Below are 9678 nucleotides of genomic sequence, written 5' to 3'. Positions count from 1 at the left end.
TCAGAGACCAAAAAACATTCAATATTGATGGTCGGGCATGTGTGCAGATATAGTGCCTCATCTGGCTATATGCAAATCAGGCCCAAGGCAAATGCACTGACTGTGAATTTAAACACGGTACAGTGTGCAAGAATGTTGTACATGGCTTTACTTGGGATGCAAATCCAAACATCTTCATTTACAGTATCACAGTACAACGCCATCTCCTAAAATCCAGTTAAATAATCCAAGAAAGAGGAAGAATGTGGTGATATCCATACAAATCGGTCACATTGGGGATGTCGGAGGTCGACTTGGAACAGAACTCTTAAGAAAATCGGAGGAAATCTCTCCACTGATGAACCCATGGGGACACATGGATATTATTCTGCACTTAGAATGAAGGTACAAAAGAGAAGGAGTCTCCAGTTGAATTGTTATGATGGAATGGAATGGAAATCAGCTCAGAGATTCTGAACTAAGCATAGAACACAAAGTGGAGTTTCTGAATATTTCTATAAACTCTGTGTAACTGTAGATTGAATTGCTACATAAAGCTGTTAGAGTTCCATTCATTTCAATAAGTATGGGATAATGATGCATGGAAATGATTGCATTACTTCAGGAATGTTAAAAATGGACCACAAATTGGTGATGAATTTACTTGCTAAATTCAGCACTACAAAACAAAAATATCCAATTTTTCTGACCCTCATTGGACACCATGGAGAGTTTTTCATAGGAGAATAGATTCTCTTCCCCCCCGCCCCTGCCCCACAACCACACTGCTCTATCCATTCAGGCTCTTCGAACTGTGATACAAACCAATGGTGACCGGTAGCATTCTGGGGGCAACTGAAGGGAAGAAAATTGGAAACTAGATTTTTGGTCCATGACAAAAATCAGGGCACAGAAGATCAGGGAAAATGCATCACGAATGGGAAAACCCGGAAAAGTCAGAAGCTTGATAGCTGGTCTTTATAATAATAATAATCTTTACATTTGATTTAGCGCCTTGTCACTTCATTGAGATGTCTCAAAGCGCTTCACAGGATATAATGTAAAGTGTAATGACTATATTTTGTGAGTGAAAGGAAATAATTTTTTCAACAGGAGTAGGATCGGTGATTCAACAATAACAAATTACATTTATAAAGCACCTTTTACATTGGGAGGACATCCCAAGGTGCTGGATAATCAAAGATGTTCACAATTGCTGAGGATTGGGATCAGGAGGGGTGGAGGACAGGGAAGGTGGGGGTAGGAGGGTGACTGAAGAGAAGAGTCTTGATTCAACTCGCAATTTCAGTCGCCCTTTGAGTCATTCCCATCGTCTCAGTATCCAAACACCGATAACATTTTTGAAATGTAGAACAAAGGGAAACATGAACACAAACACAAAATCACTTTCACCGTCCCCCATACTGAGAACAGAATCGGAGTATTTTCCATGATCTCAAAACATTTTTTTAAAATCAAACTTGCATATTTGTTGCGGTTATGTTATGTTATGTTAATGAAAGGTTAAAGCAGAGCACAACTGAGTCATACTGGCACAGAAACATGAGGGAGGAACTTTTATTTTAAATGACTTGACAAAAGTGGACATCACCTCTGATCTGGAAATTGTTGTATTTAAGCAGAATTTGCTTTTAAACAGCTACCTTCATAGCAACATTGGATTCTGCAATTATTTGATGCAGCTTATTACTAGGTTTGATTCTATTAGAATTCATCTTATCAAAGCACTGCCTGGTGCAGCGCTAAGCCATGAAAAACAAACAATTGCAGGTTTGGAAACCTGTCCTGTGCTGAGTTAGCAGATCTAAGCCAGGGCATCAAGGAGGAATGTAAAATCAACCAGTGCTCCTTGCTGGAGTCCCGTAGTGTTAAGAGTGCTCGTCTCGCAAACGAGAGGATCTGGGTTCAATCCTTTTAAAAAAAACTTGGGTCGCTCAATCCACGATTGTTTGTGGGACACTGCTGTGCGCAATTAGTAACCGCATTTCTCTCACATAATACAGTCCATCCACTTTACGACACATTCTGTGAAGCACTTCGAGACGTTTCAATATCAAAATGCCAAGGATTATTTTTATGCACGGCTATCCAGTAAGGACAGGATTGAGCTAAGCAGTTACGCCACCGGTGGTCCAAAAACCTGCTGACATTTCCAATCAAGGCTCCCTTGTGAATATTGGCTGCTTTTGCAAGGTACCAAAATGAGACTGGCGCCTGTGTGGGAAAAGGAGTAAAAAGCCTATAGGGGGAGAAGAGAACAGGAGAAACAAATAGCGAGATAAAGAATATTGATCAGTGGGGCTCATCTGCACTGCATTGGAGACTGGTGTCTGAGAGTTGCCGGAGTTGACCGTGTGCCCAAGTTCATCCTTTCGGCCCCTCCTGTTTTATGTGCAGAATGATAATCACAAAGGGACGATGAAATGCAAAGTTAAGCTTTTATTCCTCCTCTCCCGACCTCAGCCTAATAACGGCTGCAGACCTTTCCCAGCTACTCCCCCCCCCCCCCGCCCCCCCCCACCCCCCGTCAGCCTCACTCCCACATAATCATTCTCCCAGTAAAACCCGGGCTGGGAGGCACCGCACCGCTTCCATCTTCCAGTGCAGCCAATAGAGGGGGGAAAAAAAATGTCTCGCTGAAAGATCGTCAGAGGAGCCAATCGTGGGCCTCCGTGTGCCCCACGTGACTACCTTTCCCCCCTGTCTTTCACATGGGGATTATATAGTTCAATTCAGTGCTGCAGATACAAGCAATACTCGAGCAAAAGGGGGATGTCCGCAGACAACTGTCTGACTAAAGTGTCCGACTCGAGTGACTTTCTACGGTCGATGGAACTTCGTGGTCCCTTTCCTTTATTCGTCTTGCACTTAAAAGCGAAAAAGACACCGCTGTGCCGCTGAGAAGAAGATTGACAAAAGTATTCCCGCAACTGAACCGTAAGTATCTGTTTTTAATCCACTTTGCATTCCTGAAATAGCTGCGTTGCGCAGAACAAGAATGACCCACCGGCTGCTCGGGGGCTTTTGCAAACAAACAGCGTTTGCAAAAGAACGTGGAAGTTTGATGTGTGTGTCTCAAATGCCACAAAGTAAAACCTTAGATCGTTCTTTTTTTTAAAAAAAAACAAAAAAAAGTCATCAGCCTGAGGGGTCTGTCTGTCTGTCTGTCTGTCTGTCTGTCTGTCGACTGCAGTACAGGCTGACTCTGAGCACAGGCAGTCTGGTCTCTGCATTATTCAGAGAGCGGCACCAGATGAAATATGGGATAAGACATCCACTGTGTCCAATCAGTTGACTGCGAGCGTTAAAGCTGAACAAACTTGACTGACCCGTCCGCAAGGGCTCTGCTGCACCGTCCAGTCAGCTCGGGAGCTCAGGTCATTGCACAGAGCTGCTGAGGGAGCGGGAGCTGCTACAGAGACGTAGCTGCTGAGCTCTGAAATTCAAAACAAAAAAAAAAGGGGGGGGGGGGGTGAGCAGAAGGGATTTTTTATTAGTTAATCTTTCCAACATCATTCTACATTCGTTTCGGATTTTGCTTCCTCAAAGCCTGTCTCGACTCAATGTACAGACATTCGTGTTGCAAGAGGACGCATGATGCATTTTTTGTGAGCAGTTTTTTTTTTCTCTTTGTCTGCCTTCATGTCGTCTACACCTCCTCCTCCTCCTCCTCTCCCCCCCCCCTCACCCACCCCCCTTCCCTCTTTCACCACCCACTGTGAGTTGAGACACCTGAAGGCTAGACATAATGATCAACAGAGCTGGAGCCTGTCTGGACAGCCCCCCCCCCCCCCCCCCAGCTTTTTCTACAGCCAAGGAGCCTTGCACGCAATGCAATGACAAGTCGGTTCTGTGCTTCTGCTGCTCAGTGGGTTCAGTAAAAGCATTGCCTTTCTTTGTTCCGAATCAAACGTTAACGTTCCCAGTAACGTTACCTTAACAGAACCAAAGCAGGAGAACTTTGCGCAGAGTTTGACCAGAACAGATGGCCACGTGCCCTTTTTATTGTTCCTTTCACGTTATTCTTTCCGGCTTATAAGGTTCCACTTGAAATCTGCAGCAAATGGAATCGGCTGAGTATTTTCGATATTAATTGACCATATGCAGCAGGAAGGGCGAGTGCAGCAATCAGTGGAGGCATTCTGACCCTCACTGCATCAATCTCGCCTTTGTCTTTGGTTCACAGCAGCGAAATGTGGAGAAATGTAGGAACATTTAAATATTTCCGCAATGAGGGTCATGCTTTATTTCAGGACTGCTTTATTTCTGACAAGTCATTTATGTTGACTGAGGAGGGAGAGGAACTCATTGAATGCAGACATTTGTTTTCAACCTCTTTCATTTTTGCAGCAGTGAATGCGTATATCGTGTGCGTCTGTACACACGCACATATAGTTTATGTATTTTAAAAAAAAGTCATCTTTCTGTGACCAATTTGAAAACCTGTTCACAACTTATTAAAATTGGAGGCTCAGGGTTGGGTGCTTTCGAAAAATAATGTTAAGGCGGGATTAGTGGATGAACCCCATGGCCTCTTATAGTCTCTATAGCTTGGAAATAGATTTTAACTCTGGCACTTGCATTTTCGTTTTTTTAAAAAGCCAAAAGTATTGAAGTGGTTTCACGGTAGGCACTATTGCAATAACAAATCTTTAGAATTGCCGATGCCTTACTTTCATGCCACAAATATGGCAGACATTCCGCACTACCAGCGCTAGACAAAATACCTACTTGCCAGGGTGACTGGCTCTTTGAAAGGAGATGACTTGCACAGAGGAAAGAATTTCACTTCTTCTGTGGTGATCAACTGAATCGGGATACAGCTGTGTCTAAGTGCACAACACAATTGATTTGAAAAGGAGAGGGTGCTTGCCTGACTTACGGCCCTATTAAACTTTACAATACAAGCCAGACCCTTCCCTTCCTTTATTACACCTTACTTCCCTACCTGGATTTAAATACAAATCAGACAGTCATTTGCCTGCCATAACGGCTGTGTTTGATTAAAGAGGGACAAAGGGGATGGGGAGGGGGTTATTCAGTATGGAATACTACAAAAGGTAGCTACGGTTTACATAACCTTCAAATGGCAGGTGTGTCCGAAGACAACGGAGGAAGCCATGTGGCTGTTCTTCTCCGGCGTGAAAATTAAACCGAGGAATACAATGTTATTATTATTATTATTAATTATTATTATTATCATTTCTAAAAACTCTAATTAACAAATTCTGCTGCTTGTGTAACAAGGAACAGGCTTAAATATTAAAATTATCTGGCAGCTGAAACAAATTATTGCCATGTTCAATTCTCCAGCCTGAAAAAATGTGCTCCCCCTCACCCAGTCCACTGTATTAGTTCTACTGTCAAAAGCACCAGAGAGCCTCTGCACAACTTGCAGATTCCTAACTCTTAATCATATGGATTTAGATCAGTTTGATAGAATTAGCAAGTAGTCATAACAAGGGTTCTTGTGAAATCTAATCTAAAAACCGCGATCTATTAATTTTCTGAATTCTTCAGAACCAAACGGGAGGAGAAAATGAGAAACTGGTAGATAATTGCACCACTGGTGATCTCAGTATATTCTTTGGAATTACCATGTCTAGAAAAGAAGAAAGCCGAGTGTCGCATGATGAATCCGCAGGGGTTGTCTGGACCTTTCATACAGTGTAATGTCTGTTTAGTTAGTGCCCCAGCTGGGGTCAGCCTTTGCCCTCACATGCTCCTCCCTGCTCCAGGTGCAGTCACTTGCTGCTGCCTTTGCATGAACTGAACAGGATTGTGGTGATGTAAGGTATGCATCAATCCCAAGCACTGAATATTGCTGAGCGGGCCAAATCAGGAGTCTACATCTGTACAACCTCTGTGCAACCAACAGGACTAAATCCCACAGAATACATCCTGGTAGACTAGTCAAATTTGCATTATTAAGTATCCTGCTGCTTCATTATCAGCCACTGTATCCAATATCATTTTACAATTTGTTTAAACCTTTGAGGACCCCAGGAGTCTTTGGTGCCAAAGATAGAATTTTTAAAATTAAAAAAAGTGTGCTCGTTTTGTTCTCCAACAGATCTGCAATTATTTAGAAATAGTCAATGTTCTTAATCAAAAGTTCTGAAGAATGCATTTTGTTTGGAAAGGGGAAGGGTACTTCTTGAAACCCGAGACAGTCCTTGAAGGGTTAAAGGCGGAAAGTTGCCTGAGGGAGTGAAGACGGGAGGCAGTACAATGTTGGCAACAGCTTAGAACAGCTCTAAGCTGTTGCCATAGCAAATTTGACCATTCAGTTCAATCAAATATGGTGTTGGAAACACAAGTCTGAAATGGAAGAACTTTACACAAAAGCTCTCTGTGAGATGACTCCATGTTTGGAGATAACTCAGAAGAACGTTCATTGTGAAAATCGTGGAGCAATTACATCTCCACCACTATGACATCTCAGACTGATCCGACTGCTCACTCAGTAAGCAGAAATTTTCAGACAAAATTTGCTGAGAACTTACAGCCTTTGAGTGGCTTTACAGTTCATGAGCTAGAGTAAGTGTATGATAATGTAATAAGTTCCATGCCACGTACAATACTCAAGTGTTCTATTAAATGTTCTAGGCGGTTTTGTTACAGACTAAAAAAAGCAAAATGTATAAAACAGGCAACTGCTATTTTTCCACGAAGAGAATGACTTATAAAAATAGTTTCAAGGAATTGAGCATGGGAAATTGAATCAGGTTGTACAGGATAATTGGCAGCAATAGGAGGGCCTTCTTAGTTTTTGGCGTATTATTTGCCATACCCAACCCCTCCTCTCTCTCCCCCTGCCAAAAAAGAAAATCACAACAGTATTTTCATTCATCCCATTTCTGTGCATTGTTCCAGTCAATGCGTTTTACCACAGATTTGATTATCAGTGAATCTTCCAATACCTTTCTTCATAATAAATGTGTTCCCTGTAATTCATTTTACCACTCTGTGTCTGAAAGACAAAGCAAAACCTCATGACGATCAATAATTGAGCAGCCAGCAATTGAATTCTGTGAAGAGATGCATTTAAAATCAAAAGCCCAGACATGCTGTGAGCTTGACTGTCTGGTTGGATTGCCACAGACATGCAGACTGTCGGGAAAGCTTTGCTGAAAAACTCCATCTTAACCCAACGTTATAGAATTCCACCATTTCGTACATTAATCCTTTTGAGTAAATTCAAGGGCCTGCAGCAAACTCTGCAGAGCCAACCATGTATAAATAGAACAGTTACAAATAAGATGCTTATGTAGCCCACTTGGAAAAAAAGGATCTTATTTCTAGCCCCTTTGCACAGAGGCAGAATTTTGCTTCACCAATAGCACAATTATTTGGCATTCTTGAGTTTGTGAGGAAAGGACCTATCTGGATAACCTAATTCTTGACAATTTCTGCTCAGTGTGGCTCAGGTGCAATAGGATAAGAATTTCCAGCACTCATGTAAAATGCATTTCTATTTTTAAAACATCAAAAAGCTTAAAAACTATGTTCAACAATTATTTTGACACCTGGTGCCCTTATGAAACATAACTTTGTTATATTTTCAATGACCCGCGAATTGTATTTTGATTGTCTTATCTAATGGGAAATATGAGGCATTTTTGTAGAATTCCCTGTATTTTTTCCTCACGTGAGACCAAGGGGCTTCCTGTAAAGTTAGACCAGTTTCATTTGTTGTACATTAGTTCCACTCTGGGTCATGCAGCCTTTTCCCCAGGCACTTTGCCAGGGTATTCAATTTCCTATTTGTGGATCATGATTTATATTTTATGAGTTTGTACATTACAAGAATCAACCTTTTTTAACTCCCCAAAGCTTATTTTGACTTCTTACTTTCAGGACTGGCTGTCCAACCACATGCAAAGTCTGAAATATTTAGTTTAAAGGCAGGAAAGCAGAATCAGGAGAATGGTGGGTTTTTTCAAGGAGCGGAGAAATGTACCAAGTTAGATTTAGGGCAGTCAAATCTGTGAGATTTGTAAGCATCTGTACCTTTTATATAGAATATTGATAGAAGACTACAAGAATGATATTTCTTCTGAACCTTTGTTTCTTCTCTCCTGAATGTTGAAACTCATGCTGGGTATTATTTCACCGATGCCAATAAAGAGGGCAGATGGGCAGAATGGCTTCCTCTTTTTCCTGGTTTCCTATATCCTTAGAAACCTTCTGATACTTGCTCAAAAGATGGACGTATCCAAGCTTGTTGGTTCATCTTCATTCTTCAAATAAACAGTCCTGTTGTGGAGTTCTATATCTTAGAGGTTAGAGCACTCGCAATTGGCTGTTGTGTTTCTCCCACAAATATACAGTCAATTCACTTTACAGTATATTCTGAGAAGCGCTTTGAGACGTCTAGAAGATGTGATAAGGCGCTACATCAAATGCAAGGATTATTATTATAATAGGCATTGTATGGATTCCTCATGGTGTGTGAAAGGTGCCTTGACTGAAGGAAAAGACCATTTCTTAATGGTTAAGTCTGATCGAGACTTCATTTAATGTGAACTCACACATACCTAGTGAAGTTCACCAGATTGCAGCCAGAATTAAGAACCCTGACTGATATTTTAGATCCCTTATTATACCTATTATACATCTTCATCAATAATCGTATGACTCAACACAAATCAGAGAGTGAACCTGAGATTTGTTTGGTCTGTATGGCTTTGCACTGTACCATGTAAAGCATCTATCTACCCATCCGCCAGTCAATCAACAACATTAAACATTGTAACTGTTACATTTCCTCTTGAAAAGGATTGTTGCCATAAATGTATGTTCAATGACTGAAATCAAATATCAAGGGAAATTGGTCTTAAATGATTTAAATATGAGGTGACCTTACCAGGTAGATAAGAAGATATGGCTAAGATAAAGAAGTCAGTGAAGGAAAATATACGCAGCACTAAGATATGTTATTGTATCCTCTGGCAAGCCAAGAGGTGGAACTCAGCATTTTTATAGATCTCGTACTCCACACCCGATTTGAAACCAGTATTTGTTTTGAAAAAAAATCGACAGATAAGTGCACGAGCATGACCAAGTGTGTTAGTCAGCCTGACCTCTTTGTACCGCAGTTTACCAAAAACAACAGGAAATGGGTTGCTGGAAGCGGGAAAATTACTTAAATAGAACCACAAGGCTAACTCTACTTTCCAAAATGCATTCTTCTGATGAAGAAATGTAATGTAAAACCAAAGAGCATTAGGAGTTTTAATTAAACTCTACTCTCCTTACTGCACATGGGCCTACGAAAGAAATATGCAGTGGCTTATTTTCTGTTAACGTGTTTTGCGTAGCAAAACGAAGCTAAGCTTATCCCGCAAAGGTAGCTGGTGGATTGTAGAATTAACTGTCTGACACGCCAATCCATTTTAAATTCTATGGGAAAAATGTGAGCAATACCAACAATGCCGAGATGGAGTTCATCTGCACGAGATTCTCATTGCAAAAATACCTAGAAAAATCATTTCAATTTTACCAAAGAAATATTTTGAAGAAAGTCAAAATGTCTTCAAATTAATTCTTGGGGTCAACATTAGCAAAATTATTTTACCAAATGTGGTCTGAAGGGAATTTAATTGTACAACGAGAATAATTGGTTGATAGTGTGCATTGGATTCTTAGCTGTTGTTTTAAAAATAAAAAATGAAT

General features: G+C 41.0%; 1 long non-coding RNA gene across 1 annotated transcript in view; it reads left to right on the top strand.

The window, feature by feature from the left end:
* The first annotated feature begins 2746 nt into the window (after positions 1-2746).
* The window catches only part of LOC103174769, a 39304-nt gene continuing 32372 nt past the window's right edge, over positions 2747-9678 (top strand). Inside the window, exon 1 of the long non-coding RNA XR_487381.2 lies at positions 2747-2937. This is a non-coding gene — a long non-coding RNA (uncharacterized LOC103174769). The remainder of the gene's footprint in view (positions 2938-9678) is intronic.

Source organism: Callorhinchus milii, unplaced genomic scaffold (genome assembly GCF_018977255.1).
Source record: "Callorhinchus milii isolate IMCB2004 unplaced genomic scaffold, IMCB_Cmil_1.0 Scaffold5, whole genome shotgun sequence".
NCBI classification, from domain to species: Eukaryota; Metazoa; Chordata; class Chondrichthyes; order Chimaeriformes; family Callorhinchidae; genus Callorhinchus; species Callorhinchus milii.
This window is presented reverse-complemented; position numbering and strand designations above follow the sequence as displayed.